This window comes from Octodon degus, unplaced genomic scaffold (assembly GCF_000260255.1).
Source record: "Octodon degus isolate 3935 unplaced genomic scaffold, OctDeg1.0 scaffold00007, whole genome shotgun sequence".
In the NCBI taxonomy this organism is placed as follows: Eukaryota; Metazoa; Chordata; class Mammalia; order Rodentia; family Octodontidae; genus Octodon; species Octodon degus.
This window is the reverse complement of record NW_004524583.1, coordinates 9659396-9683420: the sequence shown is the minus strand read 5'-3', so window position 1 is coordinate 9683420 and position 24025 is coordinate 9659396. Positions and strand designations below refer to the sequence as shown.

The 24025-nt window shown below is 51.2% G+C and overlaps 1 protein-coding gene across 3 annotated transcripts in view; it reads left to right on the top strand.

Annotated features, from left to right (window-relative positions):
* The first annotated feature begins 298 nt into the window (after positions 1-298).
* Positions 299-24025, top strand: part of Tmem63c (transmembrane protein 63C) — a 65398-nt gene continuing 41671 nt past the window's right edge. For 2 of the 3 annotated variants that reach the window (XM_023702248.1, XM_004624727.3), the window contains exons 1-2: positions 4189-4277; positions 18416-18561. The gene's annotated coding sequence lies outside the window, so the exon portion shown is untranslated. Of the gene's footprint in view, positions 399-4188; positions 4278-18415; positions 18562-24025 lie in introns of those variants that run through there. The other variant, XM_023702231.1, reaches the window with a different exon arrangement.

The window sequence follows — 24025 nt, the reverse complement described above, 5'->3', positions numbered from 1 at the left end:
AGGCAGGCACTGTGTCCCTGAGTTAAATCTCCAGCCCAAGAACCACATACTCTTTAATGAGCTGAGCCTGCTAAGCCTGGGCCAGGACAGAACAGGGCCTGTTGCACATGCTCCAAATGCCCTTTTCACGCTCAGATTAAGTCCTCTCCAGATCCAGAAAGTCCCCTTCTCAAGTGTCTCCAGAGTTCCAGCGCAGAGTACGGCCTTTGTGATGTCGTCAGAATCTGCCTCTGACTTCACCCACCAGAAGTTTCCATTATTGATCACTGGTAGTGGCTGTTGTGGGGGTGGAGGACAGTGACCTGTCACTAGTTTTCCATTTCTCTTCTTCTGGGACAGAAGTTCTGACTGACACATCCACTGCAGCTGGCTAAGGGCACCTAACTGGAGGGTCTTTGGTGAGTGCGGCCAAGCCCGAGGCCAGAGCCAGAGGCCAGGGAGAGCAGAAGGGAGGCCTGAGGTCTCTGCTGTGGGGAGCCAGGTGATTCAGGGCTCCCCATTCCAGCCCACTGACCTGGTGTATCAGCTCCCACTGTGGATCTAGGTCTGATTTTCTCTAGAAATCTTCAACCCTCTGTCTGGTCAGACAGGGAACACTGACAAAACGACTTTCTGCCCCAATACATTGTCCTTCCACCTGTGCGCGGGAAATCAGATTCCCTTCTGCCCGAAAGGGCACGAGTGTGTGACAGAAGCCCAGGCTCCCAGAATGGGCCCACTTTTTAAGCAAGTCTTCATCTGGCTCTTGGGGATGGGGGATACTTAGGGTATCTGGATTGTCCCTTAAAATATGAATAGTGGCTTGGTTCAGCCTTGAAAATACTGTCCTTGTCAACGGTGTAAGTTCACATCCCAGATCCTGTAGCAAAATCTGCAGTCTGACTCCTATCACCTGTAGGCCCACTGTCCCTGCTTCTGTCTGTCTAGCAGTCTTACCTGGCACCAGGCCTTAGGGTTGGGGACATCAGTGTGGGCTCCCTGCCCTGAGCCTCCAATCATCAGAGTGGGACTGATGAGCCAGTTCTCCTGGCCACTCCCCACCTCTTCCCTCACACCCAGAGCATTCAGGACAGCGCATCTGAGTAATGTGTGAAGCTACCTGTAGGCATCTATGTGAGGGAGTTGTGTTTGTTTTGGGTGAGTAGAAACAATTCTGTAATGGCCACACAGATGCACTGTATATCTCTGTGGGCCCAGGTGAGTGTTTCTGATGAAATGTCCTCTAGAGATCAAGGTCAAGTTCCCAGGGCCACCCAGTGGTCCGTGACACCGCTGCACCCCTGCACCTCTCCCCAGGGCTGGTCCAGGAACTGGGCAACTTCACTGACCAATAGTGGCACCTTCTTCAGTCCCATTGCTTGGCCAGTGCCAGTCAGATCCTCAAAGAGCCCTCCCCTCTGCTCCTGCCCACCATCCAGTCTTCTCCAAGGGGAAAGAGGAAGCAGAGGATGGATAGCTGTTTTAAGAGTTATTTCCAGTTTCAACAGAACTCATTGGCTAAGACTTAGGCCACAGTTGCAGCCAGCTGGAAGGGGCTGAGATTTAGAGCTCTAGCAGGGTAGCCATGGGTACAGGCTGTGACCTGTGGAGCTCTACTACTGAAAGGAAAAGGGAAAGAAAGGCTACAGGGAGCTCACGGTGGTCTCTGCTACATGAGATCTGTTGAAATTGTGTGCAGGGAACAAGGGTAGGGTCTAGCAGAGGAACTTTCCCAAGACAGTGCATCTGTTGGGGCTACGTGGACCCCGTGTTATCTCTATTCTGGATTCTGCTTCCAGACAAGTACGGGAAGTTAGCAGTGTATTTATGAAGACAGTAGTGGGCATAGTCATTCAAAGAGGACAGCCCAGGCCAAGGGCACTGCCACCTGAATCCACATGAGTATCCAACACAGAAAGTGGCTCCAACGCTACATGCACTGAGGACAAATGTTAAACCCTCTGATGTTCATTCTTGCACAATTTTATGGAGAAAGTGCTACAAGCCTGACCCCTGTGTGACTGGTGCTTAATGTTTGGGACAACGGGTGCTTTCTTTCTCCTCCATGCAGCCCACCTAGCTTTGTACAGGTTCCTCCTTCCGTATTCCCCATGTCCTTGATGCCCATTAGATCTCTCCTCCAAGGGCTGCAGTGAGTGGTGAGTGCTTGGTGGCAGGTTCATGATACGGCAGCAGAGGAGAGAAGAGACCGCTCCTGCCTAGGTCCCACTCTCCCACCATGACAACAGCAAGCATAGCAGCGAGTATTTACAGAGCACTTTCTTTGTACACAATATCTTATTTGATCCTCATGACTGTTCTGTAAGGTTACTGCAATTACTTCCCCCATTTTACATATGCAAACAATGAAGCTCAGAGAGATTGAGTCCCATATTTAGGTGACCCAGCTGGGACTCGAATCCATGGAACTCAGGTTCATGAGCACTGTTTTTGTTTTTATCTGGTTTATCTCTGCACTCATAAATCCTTCTAGAGGAGTGTAACAAAAGTGTTAGGACAGAGCCCAGCCACAGCCCTCTCAGGGTTACAGATGAGAAGGACAAACAGAGAGATCAAGTTAGCTATCCAAGACTGCACAACCTGAGAACAGCCAGGCCAGGCTAGAAGTCAGACCCCAGTGGTCTGTGGCCTCTGCCTAATAGTTGATTGAAAGCCTTCCTGTGCCATTCGTGAATGGAAAGGTAGATGAGTAGCTGAGTCTAAAGGTGTAGACTGGGACAGAGTCTGCCTAGTGGCTCACCCTGGGATTTTCTTTCTTTCTTTCTTTCTTTCTTTCTTTCTTTCTTTCTTTCTTTCTTCTTTCTTCTTTCTCTTTCTTTCTTTCTTTCTTTCTTCTTTCTTCTTTCTTCTTTCTTCTTTCTCTTTCTTTCTTTCTTTCTTTCTTTCTTTCTTTCTTTCTTTCTTTCTTTCTTTCTTTCTTTCTTGTGTGATGTATTTAGCAGAGTCTACAGGGTCTCGCTACACAGATCGGACTTGTAGTGATCCTCCTGTTTTCAGCCTCCCAAGCACTGGGATTACAGGCTTGAGTCATCATGCTCAGTCTCATTCGCCTTCTCAGCGCGTCCCAGGGGCGGGGCTGGTAATGGCACACTGGGATTGAACCTTGGTCCCTGCGTCTGCCTAAGCAGGTGCTTTAATCCGTTGAGCTATCTCGCAGGCCCTTACCCTGGGATTTTCAAGAGCCAAGGTCCTGCCAGCTTGGCAGAGGTGTGGTGTTGCTGGTTATGGTGGATCCCCCCAGAAAGCCTAGCTAAACTGTGACCCCCTCCTCTGGTGTCACACACCCTGGGGCTCCTCTGCTTCCTCTCTGGCCTTTTTTATCACGGTTGCTAATGGCCTTGACAGTACCTTACCACTATAAACTTGCGGGATGGGCGTCCCTTCTAGAGATTATTCCGTGTTGCCTTCCATGGCACAGCAAGAAAGGACAGTGTCTATTAAATAGTGCTAGGCCCCACCTGGCAAAGGCAGCCTGTTGGCTTGTCCTTCGCTTTGCGTGCTGCTCTTGAGGATTCAAACCACCGACCTCTGCTCCCAGGGTCAAAATCAGCTACCGCTAGCAGGGTAGCTGGGGTTTTGCTGAAATTGGAGACCCACTTGAGGAGTGAGACACTGGGCACACGTGGAAATGCCCTAGCCCACTTGCTCAGTCCTCCAAGGGAGAGGCTGTGGCCAATCTGTAGCGCTTGCTACTGCTGGGGAAGAAGGCGCCAGAACTGGATAGCAGCCGCTGAGACGCAGAGCGCGAGCCGGTCCTTGGGCGGGTCGGAGCACTCCCTCCGTCGGGTTCTGTATCTTTTTCTGCTTCTGGCCGGATTGGTAGGATTGGGAGGCCTCAAAGGAGAGTTCTGGCGGTGGAAGGTGGCCCAGCAGCCGTGGAGGCCCGGAGTGGCAGCCTACTGCAGCAAGGGACCGGCAGCCTTGTGCGTGTGCGATGGGAATTTGTAGATGGTTTCTGGTCGCCACGGGATCTCTGAGGCGGAGCCTGGGCCGTGGCGTCTGATGATCCAGCCTGGGTTCCCGACAGGTCTGAGCAGCCTTGGGGCGGGGCCGCGGCTGGCTCCTGCTAGGAGGGGAGGGATGCGGCTCCCGCCGTGGGGTGGAGGGGAATTTGCTGACGGTCCCTTGCCAGGTGGTGCTAGCTCCGCTAGGCCGGCGAGGGGGAGGAGGAGGACTGGCTGGCAGCTCCTCCCAGGTGGGAGCGTGTGGCCTGTCGCCGCACCCCGCGGCCCGAACACCTCGCCTGGGCTGGGCCGTGGCGCCGGGGCGCAGACGTGGTGAGCACACAGTGCGAGCCTGGGCCGGTGGGGCTGGGGTCGGGGCGAGAAGCTGGGTCGAGGATGGGGAAGGGTGGGAAGGATCGCTGGCTCCGTGCTTTCTGGGACCTCAGATTGGAAAGATGGGGGTGGGGGAGACTGCGCCACAGAGCCTTGCCACACTGGCTGTGCCCCCGCGTGTACCCAGGGAGGGGTGACCTGAGCCGCCCACTGTGGAGTGCTTGGTAGACCGTCTTCAGTGGAGGGACTGGGAGTGGTGGTGGTGGAGGCTCTCTTGGGTCCCCCAGCGCTGCCCGACAACCTGGAAGGAGTTACCTCTGGGGACCACCCCACCACACCCAGGGATTCCCGAGATCTGCCGCCCACTTCCAGGGCGGGGAAGGGTGGAGGCAGCCATCCCATCCATCACCACCGTCGCTGCTGCTGTGCTCCGGAATGGGGTCCCATGCTGCCCCGCCCGAGGTGGCCTGCGCTGCTGGGCCCCCCGGCAAAGGATCCCTGACACCTTCCCCCATGTGCTTCCGAGGAAAGATTCTTGATTCTGTCCTCGCTGTAGCTTTGAGGGAGAAACTTTGGGATCGACTGGAGGAGGCCTTGGGTCAACTGAGGCCCAGGAGTGTTAGGGCTTGAACGAGATCACTTAGCAGGTCCACAGAGCTGGCCTCCAGGGCTCTGCATCCCCATGTGCTCGCTGAGGGGCTGGGGCTGCTCTTGTTCTTCAGATCCCTGGTCCAGTCTGGTGTGGCTTCCCGCTCTAGTGGAATCCTTGTCCTGTGTCCCCCTTCCTCAGCCCCCCAGACAGTTAGTTACCACTTCCGCTCAGGGCTCCAGGATGCCCCAGGTATGAACACTGCAAGGATCAGAAGAGTCTGGGGAGAGCATTACTCAGGTGACACTCACCTGGGCACAGGGGACGGTGGGTCCCTACCCCTGAGGAGTAGGAGGAGGTAACTCCTTCCTGGGAGGAGTGAGAAGTGGCTCTAGGAGGGGATACTGGAGGGCCAGCCTAGTTCCTTAGCATATGCCGTGTGTCAGTTTTGGTGGAAGCCTCAGGAACCTTCCCAGACAGCTGGGGGGACACACAGATAGAGACTCCTTTAATAGCCAGAAGGTTGGGAAGGTGTTGGAGAATGTGCCTTCTCCTGGCTGTCCCCTTTCCCCAGAAGAGACTGCTAGATCTGTTGCTCGGTTGGTGAACTTCTCAACTCATCTTGTCCTCCCTCTCCCTGGGGCATATGCTCTTCTCTAGAGGAAAACTGAATCAGGGAAAGAAAGGTAGTGTTTCAGAGCCCGAGCCAGCTCTGGACTCAGTACGGATGGAGACACTGGGGAGGCACAGGGGTGCAGTGGGGTGCCTGCACACAGGTCTCCTGACTCCCCAGCCCCCCTCAGGGCAGCATGGGGCTACCGTGTTCTGAGGCTTCTCCACTCCCCACAGCTCCAGCCCTGGCAGGGCAGGCCCAGTGCTCCTGATGGGTGTGGGTGTGATAGGGGCAGCCCCAGCATTTTCTTCTCTGTGGAGACATGCTTCCAGTTTCTTGAGGAGGAAGCAGATTGAAAAGGGGGCAGGTGAGGTCCCCTGCTGAAGTTCTCGGCGTAGCCCACAGGGATGTGATCCCTCCAGGTAGGATCTCCACTCTCCAGGGCAGAGGACTCCCACAGGCAACTGATAGAGGAGAGCACAGAGCACGATCCCTTGGGAGGTTGGACCACTTACCCTGAGGGAAATGCGCTGTATGTGCCAACTCACAGGTGGCTGCTTTTCAGAGACACCCCCTGAGCGCTGAGCCCTTAAAGCTGGTGCTGGGACTATGGCATGCCTGGGGCTGATCACCAAAAGTCTCTGGGGTGATCTGTGGAGAAGGGTGGGGTCCCTAGAAAAGCAAGTGAGAACTAGTTGCCTGTAGAGTGACAGTACAATATGTTAGAGAGGACAAGACCTGCTCTGAAAGGAAGGAGAGAGGGAGGGAGAGAGGGAAGGTGAGGAGGGGAGAGACTGACTATATATCCAGCCCCTCCACTGAGGTTTGTTTTCCAATAGAAGCACCAGCACTCGTAGTCCCAGGAAGCTGTGGCATGTCACTCATGGATAGCACAGGCAGGGCTCAGCCTCAGAGCACTGTCCTGGGGTCGTGGAAGGAGAACTAGACTTGTACAGCTGAGGCTCCATTCTGTTCTGGACCGAGAGCCCCTGTTGGCTGGCACCCTGCCCTTAGTTTCCCTACCTAACAATTGGGTGTGGAGGTACCTTTTCCAGATGGGTGGGAGGGCTTTGGAAACGTGTCAAGTGTTTATTGCAGCCAGGAAGTGTTATTCCTGGAGACTCCAGCCTACACAGAAGCCATTCGCTTCCTGCCTCTATGAGGAAATGTGGTTGTTCCGGACTCCAGGGTGTCCTCATCCTCTGTGGCCAGCTAGGGCCCCATCCAGGCTCAAAGGGGCCTGGCCCTCCTAACACGCTTGGAGCTACATGCTAGCTTTCTGGGGCTTTCCTCCTCTATTCTCAGCTGCCTGTGATCTTTACCCTATTTGTCACAACAGCCATGCAGTTCAGGCCAGTGTCTAGCAGCACCATGGGCACCCTTCAAGCTCACGTCCTCCCGCCGACTCTCCAGCCTCATGGGTGCTCTACTCTGGTCCTTCCTACAAGGCCGCTTGTGAAGCACCATAGAGATAATGGACATAGAGCGCCAGGGCTCTTTGCACCGTGTCCAGGGTGCGGGAATCCACGTGGCATTCAAGCTACTGGCAGGCTTGCTCAGGGAAGGGCTGTAATGAAAGTACGTAGGGGCAGTGCTCCGCATGGAGTGAGATCAGCAGCTTTTAGCGCTGCCCTGTCTGGCCTGAACTTGGGCCCTGAGCTTGGGCTCTGTGCCCCCTCTCCCATCTCCTGGGAGAGCAGTGGTGTGCGCAGCCCACTCATCAGATGCATTATGTTCTTGCCCCTGAGGTGTGGGGTGCAACTCTTCTAAGACAGGGTCTCCATGAGAGCTGAGATCAGGACCTGAGCAATTGAGAAGCATTATGGTGTGTTCTAGATCTGGATTGCTCAGCGCCAAGCCAGGGTGGCTTTAGGGAGAACACCCTGAAGTCCTGACCCCTGTCCTGTGTTTCCAGGGCAGGATGTGTACCTCAGCTGCCGAGTTCCCAGTACTCCCAGGCTGGTACTAAGACCTGCAGAGAGGTGAAAGGGGAGAGGACAGGGGAGGGGAGGCCTCATTATTGCCTTCTGCTTCCTCCTCATCCACAGTGATGTTCCTGAAAGGGAAACAGAAGCATGGAGCCACTGAAGGCCAGAACTGGGACCCAACTGCCCTGGGCTTCTGCCTTCTGCTTTCTCACCCCCTGCTCTGTGGTCTTCCCCTGCATCTGCAGTAGGGGGCTGGGAGGGCTGGGCCAGGGAGATTAAGGACTGCCTTGGGCCTGTGCACCATCATTCCTGCCAAGTCAGGGTGTCTGGTGTCCTCACAGGATCAGAGGCAAAAAAGCCAAGCCGCTTCCAGTGGGGAGCTAAGCTGTCCCCTCTGCACCCAAGTGGCTTGGTCAAGATAGGTGGGCCCAAAGACCAGAGCCTTTTCTTTTTCTTTCCTTTTCATGTAGAGAATGAATGTTTCTTTATTTACCCTTTCATTGTTTTATTTATTTGTTTGTTTGCTCGTTTGATACAGGGTTTCACTATACAGTTTAGACTTGTAGTGATCCTCCTTCCTCAGCCTCTCCAGTACTGGGATTCCAGGCCATGCACCACCATGCGTAGACAGCACGTGGTACCAAGGATTGTACTTGGGACCTTGTGCTTGCCAGGCAGGTACTTTCGCTCCCGAGCTATCTACCCAGCTCAGAGCTTCTTGATCTCCATTTGGTCGTGTCCAAATTGTGTCTAACCAGTTGAATGCTGGCCTCAGGCCATGTGTCCCGGATGAGGAGCAGGGGACCCTTACAGCTTTGGAGATTCAGGGTAACCTGAGGCCAGTGAGCCAGGGAGGTGGCTGGGGGCTAGGTGTTTGATCCTGGGGCCTCATCACCTCAAACACCTGAGTGGCAGTGATCTGAATGACAGAGTCCTTTGAGGACATCAGCCACGCCTGAGGGGCCTGGGAACCAAAGGATTATCACATTAAGATACATCTGACAGGCGGGTATCCCACCTGCCTCATTACCTGCTGGCTTTACTTCAATGAGTCTTATGATTGTAAACTAATCCCCAGTGTGTGGGGCCACTGGGAAGAGGGATGGCAGAGAGCAGGGAGGTGGCCACGTAATGCTTGGTGACTACAGCCCCTCTCCACTGGCTCACTGCCCTCTGTCGGAATGACCAGCAGTGACGGCATCAGCATCAAGGGCTAACAAACATAGTACATTGCTCCAGGCTCCTGAGAATGGAGATGTTTCCTTTCACCTGGAAGGACCTGGTGGGGGGTGTGGGGTCACCTCAGAACTGAATGGGCTGTGTGGTGGGTGTAGAAGTAGTGTCCTTTGAAACAGCAGTCACTCTATCTCCAGGCCAGGGAACTCTCGAGGGCCTGGGCCAGTACACCCATGGGTGTAGATGGGGCCAGGCAAGGGGCAACCTTCTCAGGCACCAGAACCACCCGTACGGGGATCCTGGCCTGACCCCTAGTGCTGCTCAGTGACCCTGCTTGCCCTACCACCACTTTTGAATCTTCCATACCTGGGAGAAAAGTGAAACTCACTCGATAGTGATGTTTTCAATAACATCACTGCAGATGAGGAGAAAACTCAGGCTCTGAGAGGCTGTGCCAGCCGTAGCCCCCCACACACCCCAGCAGCAGAACGCCACTGGGCATGCGCAGTCCCTGTGGCACTGTCCGCACCTCGGACACAACCTCTGTGCCTGCTGCTGCTGCAGGTTTTGCTGAAGTTGCTTAAGACAAAGGACTTGAAGTGAAGGTCGCGTGCTTGTCCCCTTCCCTTACTCTGGGCAGTGTGCCCAGAGCTGGGTCTGCTGAAGGATAGCCCTTGTCAGGAGTGCAGGAAGGAGAAGGGACAGATTGCACCCCACCCACAGGCGCAGAGGGAAGGCGCAGAGGTTCACACTCCTATCCAAGGCTGGTGCAGCTTGTCCCATGTGAAGTGGCCAGGCAGAGGGGGCAGAGAGCCATGCAGGGAGCTGCAGAGGAGAGGAGCAGGGAGCCCCAGTTCCAGTGCTCCCCAGTGGATCTGGAAAGAAACCCAGGCTGGGCCAGCTCTATTCTTTTCTCAGCTACTGAGGAAGAGGCAGCAGTCCTGGGCCTTGATGGGGGGCTGGGTATCCCCGAGGTTCTGCCCTTACCAGGTGAATCGCCCTGCCCCCAGCTCTGCCCCCAGGGCCCCAACAGGCTCTCCAGAGCCCAAGCGCCCCTTTCAATAAGGCCCTGTCCTGCACACTGCAGCTGGTCCAGAGGCCTCCATGGGTGAGGAAGGAGCTGTCTGGTCTTAAAGTTGTACAAATTCCACACATACAACTACTTCTACTCCAGCTCACGCCCAGTTCAGTTAAGACCTATAACTCCAGCAAGTCAAATTATATAAGAAAGACATCATTTTCTGCTCCACCCCCTGGAATGTGACACCTTTCCTTCCTGTTGCAGACCTTGCTTGTCCTCATCTCCACTCTCCTCTGTTCTCTCTTGCTGTCCCTCAAAGCCAACTCAAACGCCACCTCCTCCATGAAGCCCTCCCAGGATTCCTGCCAGTGAAGGTCTCAGAAGCCTTCGAGATTGTTAGCACACTGAATGTCTCCTCTGGTAGACAGTGAGCGCCTCTCTTTCGGCAAGCATTTGCTGAGTGCCAGTCAGACCTACACCTTCCGGGACAGGGTTGGGGACGGGTAGGCAAGGAAAGAGGTAAGGGCAACAGCTTGAGAAGAATAATGGCAGTGCAAGCGTCAGGGGACATTCTGGCAAGGGCTGCAAAGCTGAAGAAATCCGTGCTTTGTGACCGAGAGCGTCACATCTTGGCGTCTCAGTGCCCGGGAAGCTCACGCATGTGCATGCGGAGACAGCTCTGAGGGATCTGGGACAGCAGTACCGGAAATTCTGTAACAAGGTCTCAACTGCACTAGTTGTGATGTCTGTGGTCATGGATGAATAACTAAAATAAAAGTTAAAGGGCCGGCCAAATAGCTCAGCGGATTAAAGTGCCTGCAAGCAGGTGTAGGGGCTGGGGGTTCAATTCCTGGGCGCAATGAGATGGAGATTGAGACTGGGCGTGGTGGTTGGTGCCTGTAATCCCAGCTCTTGGGAGGCTGTAAACAGGCGGATCACTATGAGTCTGATTTATAGTGAGACCCTGAACACCCTGTAGACCCTTCCCTAAAAATACAAAAAACAACACAAAACAAACAAAACCCCACAACTCCCTCCCCCAAGTTAAAATAGATGTAACTGGGAATTTGTGTGTGTGTGTGTGTGTGTGTGTGTGTGTGTGTGTGTGTTGCTGCTGGGAATTGAAATGAGGCCTCATGCATGGTAGGTTTGAGCTCACTGACTACACCCCCAGCCCCAGGGAGCTTTATGTAAATTTTACCTTGATAAAATTGGTATGTCTATGTGTACACACATATTCTGGCTTGCTGTGAATAAAGCTGAGAAACAATGGCACAAAAAGAGGAAATTACAGAATAGCGCCGTTAATGAAGATTTAATTTTAATAAGAATGACTACCCAACACTATTATTCCAGGACTTACTGGGTATGTTCTTGTGGTGCTCTCTGAAGAAAGAAAGAGCTGAGGCTGACAAGGAAAGGGACACTTTGAATAAGTCAGGAATGCTTCTTTTCTTAAGATAGGGTCCTGTTGTAGTTCAGGCTGGCCTTGAACTCGCTATATAGCCCAGGCTGGCCTCCAGCTCACTGCAATACTCCTGCTTCAGCTTCCTGAGTGCCAGAATTACAGGGCTGTGCCACCATGTCCAGCTAGAAATACTTTATTTAAAAAAGGATCTGAAGCAGGGGCTGGGGAGATGGCTCAGTGGAATAAGCACTTCCCTGGCAAGCACAAGGGCCTAAGTTCAATCCCTGGCTCTGAAAAAAAAAAAAAGATCTGAAGCAAAAGTGGCAGAATAGTAACACTTTAAAAAAAAAAAAAAATTTCTGTTGGCTGTATTTTTTAAAAACTTTTTTGTATTTAATTTTTCAAAATTAATAAAATATATGTAGTCTAGGCTATCTGTGGAAAGGTACAGACTGCTACCCAGGGAGTCAGTGGAGCTCTAGGAAGGAGAGGAGGCTGGTAGAGATTGAAAGTGTGCGCTGGCAGGTTCAACTGGTGTGGAGGTTGGGAAGGGAGGTGTGTGGGGGTTCCCGGGCTAGGGCACAGGGCCAGGCGCTTTGCGCTTTCGAAATTGTTGAGGGCTCTGTGTTGCTCAAGCCGCTCTTCCTCTGCCTCCTCCTCCTCACCGCATCTCTGATTCCAGGGTCTCTATTTCTGATCGTGTACGTAGTAAGTTGCACCCTGGGAAAAAGCCTTGTATAATGTGATTTTTTTTTAGGCTGAGCTGACCTAAGGATGGCTGAGGTGAAAGAACAGGTAGAATCCAGTGCTAAAATGGAAAAATCGCTAATCCAGAGGAAAGAGAATTCTTGGTGGATATTGTGTTCGACTCTACACAAATTCAACCACAAGCCAGCTGAAGCAGTATAAGCTGTCAGTTTGACTCCAAAAGAACTGGAAAATCCAGGCAGGCCAATCATCATGGAAGAAGCCAAATTTCCACAAAAGCTTCCTCTCCAAACCCCTAAGTTTAGACAGCTTCTAATTTTTTTTTTATGGTTTTTTGTTTGTTTTTTGTGGAACCTGGACTTGAACTCAGGCCCTTGCACTTGCCAGGCAAGTGTTTATTCTATTGAGCTATCTCCCTGGCCCCAAATTAGCATTTCTTTTTTTTTTTTTTGGTGGAGCCAGGGATTGAACTCAGGTAAGCCATCTCTCTGGCCCCTTTTTTATGTATTTAATACATAAAGTACATACAAGGTCTCACTACACAGATCATACTCCTGGTGATCCTCCTGTTTTCAGCCTCCCAAGTGCTGGGACTACAGGCGCATGTCACCATGCCAGTCTCAATCATTGTCTCAGCACACCTGGGGGACGGGGCCGGCACGGCACACTGGGAGTCGAACCTGGGTCCCTGAGCCTGCCTGAGCAGGCACTTTAGTCCGCTGAGCGATCTGGCCAGCCTGGCATTGCATTTTAAACATGAATACATGACAGTAAATGGGCATATGTTTCAGAAGTATAGATTTAATATTAGAAAAACTATTGATATAATGAAGTAATAATAAGAAAGAGGAAAAATCATTTAAATAATTCCCAAATGCCTTAAAAATTCCTAAAAGACATATGGTCCAGATTGTAAATCTTATTTAAAAGGAATAGATGGATATTGTGTAGCGTGATTGTGTGTACGTATGTATAGGCAGAAGTGCACAAGAGGGAAGAATGCTCACCACTGGTCCAGTTCTTTTTTTAAAAAAATTAATTAATTAATGTGTGTGTGCGTGTGTGTGGCCAGCTCAGCCCACCAGGGGGGCGCGGCTGGCTGGCATGTGGTGCTGGGGGATTGAACCGCGGTCCCTGTGCTTTGCTAAACTTGTTCTAAGTAGGTGCTTTAGACCACTGAGCCATCTCACCAGCCCCTGTCCTAGTTCTTTAACTGTGCTGTAGAAATGCAAGCCAGTAAAAATTTGGAAAAAATAAGTTACACAATAGAACTGGAGGAGCATGGTGGAGCATGCCCTTAGTATGAACAATGTTCTGGGTTTAATCCCAGTCCCTCCAAAAAAGGCAAATTTATCAAAATTTGATAAGAAAAAGATTAACCATTTGGAGGGGAAAGTAGAACAAGACTGCTGCCTGCAACAACTAGTTGGAATTGGGGCTGGGGAGATAGCTCAGGGGCATAATAAGCACCTACCTGGAAAGTGCAAGGACTCAAGTTTAATCCCTGGGTGGGCTGTGGTGGCACATGCCTGTGATCACAGCACTTGGGAGGTTGAGACAGGGGAATCTCTGGGAGTTCAAGCCCAGCCTGGGAGCTACAAAAAGTGAGCCCAAAGCCAGCCTGAACTGCACAGCGAGACCCGCACTCAAAAAGTTGGAATCATTTTTTATATACTAAGATGATCGGTAATAAATATTGAAAATGAAAATATGCAGGACTTCTACATACACACATTAGCCTCATTTAAAATATAATAGAAGAAAATGTAAATATCAGTAAAATTACTCCAAATAACTGGAAAGCAGCCTAAGCAGAAGCAGGGAGAAACTGTCCTATCACCTGTGGGTCACTGCTGACTCCGGGCCCGTGAGGCAGGTGGTAGGTGTCTGGTGAGTGACAGAACTGGTCCACAGAACAGTAACAGAACACAGTGACAATAGTGATCGGCAGTGGACGGTTCCCAGGTGTGGGCAGCATCCTACACCCTTTAACTCGAGGCTGACAGGATTCGCCCTGGCGCACGTTCCCTTTGTGCTTGAGCTTTGGGCTGCAGCTTCCAGGCTGCCAAGTTCTGCACATGGGTGGTCTGTGCATGTGGTCTGAGGGTGGTCTCTCCATGTGGTCTGAGTGTTGCTCTGTTCCTCTACATCCTTGTTGCTTTTCCGTCTATTCAAATTATTATTATTGAAAGTTTTGTACTGAAATCTTGTACTAGTATGACGGTGGTATTTCTGCTGTTGATTCTGTTAGCATTTGTCTCACCTATTGGGTCTTCTCCTGTTAGGTGCATACATATTTATAATTACTATGTCTTTCTGGTGGATGTGCCTTTTATCATTACATAAAGTCCTTCATCTCTTGTGGCAGCTTTTGGTTGTGACTGCGGTCACCCCTGGCCATACTTGGTTACTGTCCCAGTCTGTTTTGTGCTGCTGTGAGGGAATTCAAGGGTAGATAATTTATAATGCGTGGAAATGTACTTGGCTCGTGGCTCTGGAGGCTGGGAAGTCCAAGAGAGAGAGGCTGTATCTGTTCAGGTCTTTTTGCTATATCATAATATGGAAGAAGGCATGACATGGTGAGAGGGTGTATGAGGGAGAAAGGAGGGCAAATTCACTTCCCCAACAAACCTGCCTTTTTTTTTTTTCCCAGAACCAGGGATTGAACTCAGGCCCTTGCGCTTGCCAGGCAAGCGCTTATTCTACTGAGCTATCTCCCAGGCCCCACAAACCCACTTTTGAGGTAACTACTGACTCCCACATAATGGCATTCATCCATTCAAGAGGTAGATCATTGTGTGATCTGATGAGTTTTAAAAGTCTCACCTCATGATTGTTGTGTTGAGACTAAAGTTTCCAAAACAGGAGCTCTGAGAGACACGCCTTAATGCTCACCAGTTTCCATTTGCATGGATTATATACTTCTGCCATCTTTCCACCTTCAGCCTGGGTGTGTGTTTACATCTGAGGGGAGCCACTTTTGGACAGCCTACAGTTAGTTGCCTCAAGGCTGGGGTTGAGCCTAGGTCTTCACACTGAGCTACATTCCCAACCCTTTTTTTAATTTTTTATTTATTTTATTTATTTGTATTTTAGGGAAGGGTCTACAGGGTGTTCAGGGTCTCACTACTAGATTAGACTCTAGTGATCCTCCTGTTTACAGCCTCCCAAGAGCTGGGATTACAGGTGAGTGCCACCACGCCCAGTCTCAGTTGTCATCTCAGCGCGCCTCAGGGGCTGGGCCAGCACAGCAGGCCTGGGGATCGACCCCCCAACCCCTGCGCCTGCTTGCAGGCACTTTAATCCTCTGAGCTATTTGGTCAGCCCTTTGTTTTTTATTTTGAGATATAATTTTGCTAAATTGCCCAGGTTGGACTCAAGCTTGTGGAAGTCCTACATCAGCCTCCCAGACAGCTGGGATTATAGGTGTGCACCACCGTGCCTGGTTGCCCTTGCGTCTTTCCACATCCTTTACCTCTAATAGCTGCTTTATTCATCACCCTAACCCCATGAAGATGGTGTTATTATTGTTCTCATTTTTTAGACAAGGAAACTGAGACACAGGAAAGTTAAGCAACTTATCCTAGATCGCGTGGGGCTAGAATTTGAAACAGTCCCGCATCCATCCTACTGTATAGTTAAATCAGATTTTTGAATCTAGAGATAGAGGACAGGTAATGGAGTATTAAAATGAGTAGGACAGTGCGGTTTTTGGAGATGCAACTTCTGTGAGAACTGACTTCGGAGCTCTTGATGCCTTCGAGGATGCTGGGAGTGCCCGGGAAAGGGCAGAGCTCCGAGTTCCCACCAGACCTGGGAGCACAGACTGGAAGCTAACCTGGAAACCAACAGTTTTAGGTATGTTTTGTTTTGATGTTTACTTTCTGATTTGGCTGGATTTGATTTACTACAGACTCGAGTTTTTTAAAAATGCAATGGGGGGTGCTGTTCACATTGCTTGATAAAGTGAAGATTACCCTATGAGAAATCATTCCAGCTCTAGGCGTGGCGCATGCCTGTTATCCCAGCACTCTAAAGGCTGAGGCAGGAGGATCTCTGCAAGTTCTAGGCCAGCCTAGTGAGTTCAAGGCCAGCTGGAACTATATATGGAGACCCTGTCTCAAAATTAATTACTTAAATAATTAAGAGTAGTACAACTGTCTAGCTAGTCTCTTGGTGGAAACAGTAAAGCTGGTCCCACCACAGTCCTTGCACCAATAGACTTTTGGAAGCAGCTGAGGTTTAAAAATAAGAAAACTCTACTGGTGGAAAATATGGATAGGTGTTATATGATCCTCAGTGAGAAAGACTTTTTAGTTTTTTTTGTTTTTGTTTTTGTTTTTGTTTTTTTGCCAGCTCAGCCCACCCTAAGAATGGATCAAACCAGGCCAGGGATCAAACCACGGTCCCCTGCGCCTGCCTAAGCTTGCCTAAGCAGGTACTTTAGACTACTGAGCTATCTCACTGCACCTGTTTGGTTTTTGAGACAGGGTCTTGCTATATAGTCCAGCCTCGTGGCCTTAAACTTGCCAAGTAGCCTGGCCTCTCTTGAGCTCTTGGTTCTCTTGCCTTCGCCTCCTGAGTGGTGGGGCTACAGGCATTTTCCATCAAGCCTGGCAGTGAGGAAGAGTTTTTAAAGTAAGGCCAAACACTCAGAAGTCATACAGGAAGAGGCTGGTATTTTTTACTACAGAAACGAAAAAAATAAAAACGTGAAATTTCTCTAAGCACGAGATGCCACAATAAGGTAAAGAGACAAATGACAACTTGTGAGTCACATGAAACAAAACTGAACCAACTTAGGAAATCTTTAAAATCAGTAAGATAAATTAGAAAGGCTGGGGGATCAAACACTGTGAACATATGTCTTCTCATCCTGACAATAAACTGAGACGAGTTATCATCTTTTTAACTTTCTGCTGTGTCAAAGTTTGGTAATACACGGTGTTATCAAGGGTGGAGAGAAGCAGGCGCCTTCCTGCGTTGCTCAGGGAGCCCCGATGGCTACGTGCCCTCTGAGCAGTTTGGCAGCATCGACCAGAATTTTCGACACACACAGTCTTTGACCTGGGGGTTTATCCTACAGCTGATGTCACGGATGTTTGTTGCAACGTTCTGCATTAAAAATAGAGTAACTGCCTAAAATCCAGCCACACAGGTAGAGGCTCAGACAGTCTAGCACATTGGTTCCATGAAGCACTTGTTTAAAAATTGAGATCTGTGTTGCATGTGTAGATGTGAATGAGCAAAATACCGACAGAGCACGGAGAATACGTTCTTAAGATACATGGGCCAGCCAGATAGCTCAGTGGACTAAAGCACCTGCTTAGGCAGGTACGAGGACCACGGTTCGATCCCCGGCATGTCATGCTGGCCCTGTCCCTGGGGTGCGCCGAGATGGGGACTGAGACTGGGCATGGTGGTGTGCCCCTGTAATCCCAGCGCTTGGGAGGCTGAAAACAGGAGGATCACTACAAATCCAATCTGTGTAGTGAGACCCTGTAGACCCTGTACTAAATACATTTTAAAAAATGATACAGACACATATATATTTGCCTATATTTGGGGAAAACTTGAAGAAAACTTAACCAAAACTCTTAACTGTGCATGTTTCAGAGGGAGACAGAGTTCTGGGATGGTAAGGACACATACGCTAAATGTTATTTTTCCTTGTATTTCATTTTAAGTGTTTTCTTCTGCAGCCATGTCATTTTCAGAATTAAGAATATTAAGATTAGATCAGTTATGAAGGGAGGGAGAAGAGTTAAAATGCTTGAGCCTGAGCTCTGATTTTACTTATTTATGCTGGGGGTGGAACCCAGGGCTGATGAGTGCTCTACCCTGAGCTGCTTGCCAGTGATGAACTTCTTTTAGATTTTTCAGTGGGTTCGTTTCTTCTTGCATTGGCAGATTTAGAACAGTGCTAATCTTCATGTTGGCTGCAAGGAGAATGAGAGCTAGAGAGGCCCCAGTAAGCTTCCCAGGGTCCCCTGGCTAGTCTTTCTGTAGATACTGGACCCTCCAATACTGTTTTCAGAAAGGGACCCATGGCCCCTTAATGTGTATTGTAAAACCGTTATCCTTGGCCTTGCCTGCCCTTTCCCAGTATTTGCATTGGGTAGAACTTCCTGTGCACTTGGGTGGGGAACCTGTGAAAATGCAGATTCCTGGGCACCTTCCTGGACATTAAGTAGGCCAGGGGGGACCACTTCACCGTGGAGTTAGCACGTGCTAGCCTCAGGTGATTCTGAAGATGATGAGTGTGGCTTCCTGTGACCTCTTCTCAGTTCAATCCTGCAGGCTCTGTCTGTGCATCTAGGCTAAAGCCCCCCACCCCCGTGAGGGAAAGTGGGGTACTGCAGCACACTGGGGACAGAGCTGGTGCTTCTTGAAATCCCAGGGCAGTGTTCTCTCCTTGGTTCTCCTCGCCCCCATCCCTTGGCCTCTGCTCAGCTGGGATGAGTGGCAGCTCCTGGGCTCACTCCTGCCTGGGGGCATTCACTGGATTTGGAACTGGGGGACCACCTGAGGATCATGGATTCCCTCTGAGCTTTGGGTTCCCTGCAGCAGTTCTGGGCAGATGCTGGCGAGCATGATGGGCCAGGGAGGAGCTTGGGGAGGAGCTGCCCGGAGGACAGGGAGGACTGGGATCCCTGCCCACCTGCCCTGACTGGTCCATTGTCCCCATGCCATAGAGCCTTGGAGGAGCCACTTTTGTGGTCAGGAATCTGCAGGACAGTGCCGAGTGGCTTGGAGAACCTCCTCCTGGGGGACTGACCAAGAAGAGGAAGGCCCTGGAACAGCCCATCGGCAAAACCTCCAGCCTCACCTGCTGCTCCAGGTAGGTGCCGGGCCATCATCCCACCCAGCCGAGCTGAGGCTAGCAGCTGCTCCTTCCTCCAGCTTGGGAGCCACAGGTGTGCCTGCTGCCCATGGCCTGGGGCTCTTCATGTGGGCAGAGGATCTCTGTGGGCTGTTCTAACCCCCACCAGCTCTGGTTAGGATGCCCTTGACCCCTCAGCACTGCTCCCCACCTGAGCTCCTAGCTGGTTCCCCAGTGTGCTTCTTGCCCCAACACCCTGGCATGGGGCAGGCTTGGGACCAAGTCAGACACTGTTCTTCCATGAGTCCTCTGAATCCTGACACTTTTTCCTTGGGAAAGGATTAAGACAGATGGTATCTTCATAAACTGTTAGAGCTGGAAGGGATCTTGGTGATATAATCCACCCGCAATCCCTCGCAATCCCTCTTTACTTCTCAAGCATTACTTATATCAATAGTGTAGTTGCAAATGTTGTCATTGAACATCTCAGAGGAATCAGGTGTAATCTTGTCAAAATAACAGGAAGCCTTTGGCCTCCAAGAGCCCTTCCAAGCCCAGTGGCACCCTCCCAGCCTGGCCTCAGTCCCACCCCTGCCCCAAGCTCCTATTCCTTTCCCCCCACCTCCTCGTCCCCTCTAGCAACTCATACCGCTCTGCAGAAATGACCCAGAACCCAAAGCTGCAGTGTTAATATTTACAGCATCGAAGTGAGGTTTTCTCCCCCAGGTATGTAAGTAAATATGTTAATGAATAAATCTTTGAGAAAGGACTACACAGTCCAGGAGGCTTATCGGGAGAAGCTTTAACTATGATAAGATTTGAAAGTGTCTAAAATCTCTCTTAAATGAAAGAAGTCCTATAAAGGCCGTGGGCCAAGAACATTGTGAATGTTGTTAGAATGGATAAAAGTGATCTTGGCTAAGTGTTTGCCATTTGTGTCTCTTACCATATCCTGGCCTGCCTTAGGACAGCCCTTCAGGGTAAGCAGCGCATGCTTCGGTGTCCCCCAGCTGTGCTCATTGCCCAGCCCCATGCCAGATCCTGGTCCCCCCAGTCTAGATGGCCCTGAGAACCAACCATTGAACAGTGGTTAAAAGCTCTGGACATTGCCAGCTCTGCCACCTCTACATACTTCAGTTTCTATCTGTAAAATGGGGATGATAGTACCCTCATGTCATTGTGAGAATCAGTAAGTTAATGTCTTCAAAGTACTTGAAACAACATCTAGCAACCATAAAGCGCTTAATGTGCTAGCTCTGATTATTACGGAGGTCTGTTCTCCCAGTGAGTTCTGCCGCCTGATTAGCTTCCCTAGAGCTCAGTGTAGTGATCATATTTCCCTGATCCATAAACATCCGTGGCTCCCTATGACTCATTTAATAGATTATGTCCTCGCCTGCCCTTTAAGAGTCTTGAAGGTAGAAACTAGATATATCATTTGCCTTGCACAGAATAAGGAATTGGTAATATTGGTAAGAGTGTCCATCCTTGTGGTGGTGGACTGAGTTCCTAAGGTGTGCAAGTAATGGTGACCTGCACTCCCACTGTTGCAGGTTTGATTCAAGCTCCTCTGCCCGGCCCATATCCAGCCCTGAGAAGACCTGAGCATGGGGCGCTGGGTCCACTGGGACTGCAAATGCAGCAAGCCCAGCCAATCTTGTCCACATCAGAGTGCAGAGAGGACACGTGGCCATTGCCCAGAACCGCAGCACTCTGATGAGTTCAGGCCAGGTGGCAGACATGAAGTCACTGTCCTCATTCGCCGCTGGGAGGCAGCCAGCGCTTGAGCTCCCAAAGCTTGGGTGAACAGCCCGGGGCTGCAGACCCCACCCCCACGATCAGCACCTTGGACAGAACTCAGACCGCTCCATCCCCGTCTCAGCTGCTTCCCGTATTCATTGAACCAGGAAGGACCAGGGCAGACCTGTGCTTAAAACCAGGCTTCTCCTCTGGCAGGGAAACTTGGCCAATGTCAAGGACTTCTCTGAGTCTCTATTTTTCCAATGTGTAAAAGGGGAGGAGAGATTGCCCACTTCTTCAGGTCGGTGTGAGGTCAAACAGGACCAGAATGCCCTGCCCAGCCTAGGCGCTGAAGGTGCACTTAGTCAAAGCAGCTCCTTCAGGCTGCGCTGTCCTGCAAAACTTTCCTCTCCGAGGTACAATTTTCCTCTCTTGGCCTCCACTCTGAGATGAAGTAAAGCAGCGGTGGTTTGGGCAATGGAGGGAGGAAGGAAGAGTCCAAATCTCCCCAGATTCCTGGCAAGGATGAGAGGTGCAGGAGCAGCAGCGCAGTTCTGTCTGGTTTTCGCAGAGATTTTTCCACCAGGAGGCTTGGAACTGCCAAGCGCTGGAAGCCAGGAGGGGCGTGCCAGAGAGGGAGCGAGCACACCCTCCTGGCTCCCGCAGGGCAGTGCTTTCCTCTTGGTTTAGCTGATAGATGATGCGTCTGTTAGGCTCCCTGGCTGGTGCTAGGCACTGGGTGTTCAGCAAGTAGAATAGGAGCCCAGCTGTGGTCTTCACTCCCTGGGGTTGTGGTGGGGACAGATAAGCAGCAGCATAAGGAATGAAATATGTCGGAAAGAGATCAATGCAACAGGAAAAGAGAAAGAGAAGGAAGGGAGACTCTGCAGTGCCACAGGTGGGCTGCGGGGACAGGCTTCACCAAAACCTAACATCTGAGACACATACTGCTCACCTTGGGAATCCTGACAGGCCTCAGAGTCAAGGCTGGGTGACTGTCGTGAGATCCTAGGACAATCAGCAAGCTCTGGAAGCCCTTCTGGTCCCAGCCAGACAATGTACCTTTCACCAAAACCTTTCATCGCTCCCCATTGCTCACACCACAATGTGCAAATCATTCAGCCTGATCAGGGCCTGGTGATCCAAGCCTGACCTGCCCACATGCTCAGTAGGCCCTTTCCAGGCAAGCCAGTCTACCTGTCAATTCCAGAAGCTTCCATTCCTTGCTCACTTCTGCCCTTCTGCTCCCCACTAATTTCTGCCAGTGGCTGTGGCTGTGGCTGTTTCAGAATTAAGCACTGGTGCAGCTGTCTGCTCTGTCTGGCTAGAAGTGTCCTGGGTAAAGCCCAGGCTCACTCATCTTCAGCAGGTGCAGGGCTTAGGAAATCTGGGTGCATCATGTCCATGTGCAAAGGCTGTGTGACTTGGACAAGCAGGTAGCCTTTGGCCCTTACAGATGACAGTAGCAGAAGTGTGGTGGGGAGAAGGAGAGGAGAGAGGGGAGAGGAGATGGACATGGAGGGGTAGGTAGACTATCACAGATGGAGGGATCTTTCCCAGAAATAGCTGCTGCTTCCTTCCTGCCAGGCCAGAGCTTCCTTAGGTCTAATTGGAGTACTTCTTGCTGCAGCTGGGGCTCACTTTCTCTGGCTTCATCCACTGGATCACAGTAGCTTTTCTAATCCCATGCAAGGGCTAGCAACAAGTTCAGAAGGAGGGTGGTCTCTGGCATGGGGGCTTGTGATCTAGTTGATGAGGCCAGAACACCCTAGAGCCATACAGAGATTGTCCAGGGCCAAAGTGTGGAGTCACCATAAGTCCTAGAAGTTTGCCTACCACTGCCCTCAGCACTCAGCTTTGCCTCCCTCTGGGGCTGACCTTCCCCATGGCGAATCTGTTAACAGAGCCCTCACCATGGCTGTGCATGAGTCTCAGGCCCCTCATGGTCTGGGCTCTCTGGGGGTCCCCACAGCCCTTTGAGGCCACGTCAGCCAGGCCCGCAGCCTCTGACATCTGGTGCCCTCCCATAGGTGGAGCAGCTGCGCTCAGAAAGCCCCCAGGCAGCTGATGTGGCTCTGCCCTATTTTGACAGATGGGGCCAGAGCCCAGGGACAGGCTCACCTCTGGCCTCCTCCTTGTGTCTGAGCAGGGTATGTTGCTCGTGTCAGGCCCCCCACCCCGAGGAAAGGCTGCTTACAGTCTGAGTCCATGGCTGAGTTGGCTATTGTGCACATACTGTGTCATCCCTCTGGAATGCCCCATCCCTCCCTCCTTGTGGTTGGAGGCCCAGATGTCCCCAGCCTGGAAAGTGGCCACACTGTCTAAAGCTCCTTCAGCAGCAGTTGTCCCCATCTCAGAGGGCTTGTGGGGGTTGAAATGCCTGCACTTCTAGGGTCTGAACTGATGCTAGACAGCAAATAAGGCCACAATTGGTAGGAGCTAAGCATCCCATCTTTCCAGGGCCCCCTTGGCTTCTCCTCCAGGTAGCCCTCCAATGCCCTAGGACTGAGGCAAGGTCTTCTTGGGGCTCCCAGAACTCCCACACTTCTGTGCCCTCTCATGGTCTCTGTGCCCACAAGAAGCTTAGACCTGACTACTAGTTTCTTGAGTGCAGCCACAGAAGCTGAGCCACACTTCACTGAATAAATGATCTTGTCAGTGCTGGGGGTGGGGGTGCAGCTGGGAGACAGCAAGAGGAAGAGGATGAGATGAGCCCCGCCAGCCCGGCTCTCCCAGGGCCTGTCCCAAAAGACCTGGCTGCCTCCATCCCGAGCTCCAGGGTGATTCTCCAGGGTGAGCCTCTGCTCACAGGTGGTTTTCCAAGTGCAGTTCTCTGCCCAGAGGTGGCTCTTGGGCCACCAAGTGTGCACACACACACATAGGATTCACATGCTGCACGGCTTGCAGCCATGTCATTCCAGGATCTGCCTCCGTCCTTAAGTGGCCCTCTGATAAAGGATACCTGCTGTTGAGTCTAGGCAACACCCTAATCTACTGTGACATCATTTCAACTAATTCCTACCACATTTCCAGACAGGGTGACATTCTATGTCGTAGATAGACATGCATTTTGGAGAACACTATGAAACCCAGAAGATCCACACATACAAAAGCAGGCAGGCAGGCAGGCAGGCAGGTAGACAGACAGACAGACAGACAGACACACACACACACACACACACACATTCATCCCTGGAAGGTAAGAATACTGGGATTGACAGAAGGGAGCCCCCGTGCCCGAGCCCCTTTCCAGGCCTCCAACTGAGTAGTCACACTCTGTTTACAAGAGTTATTATGTGGTGCTGCTACGTATTTGTGTTTTACTTGGTTTTGTTTGGAGTCGTTACATATGCATGGATTTCAAAATTTAGAAAGTAGGGCCAGCCAAATAGCTCAGTGAATTAAAGTGCCTGCAAGCAGGTGCAGGGGCGGGGGGGGGGGGTCAATCCCTGGGCCTGCCCTGCTGGCCCCGCACCCAGGGCATGCTGAGACAGCAATTGAGACTGGGTGCAGTGGCGCACCTGTAATCCCAGCTCTTGGGAGGCTGTAAACAGGTGGATTACTACGAGTGTGATCTAGTAGTGAGACCCTGAACACCCTGTAGACCCTTCCCTAAAAATAAAAAAAAATTAAAAAATAATAAAGAAGGACCAGGCAGACAGCTCAGTGGCATAAGTGATTGCCTGGCAAGCATAAGGTCCTGAGTTTGATCCCCGGCACAGAAAAAAAAAAAAAAATTAAA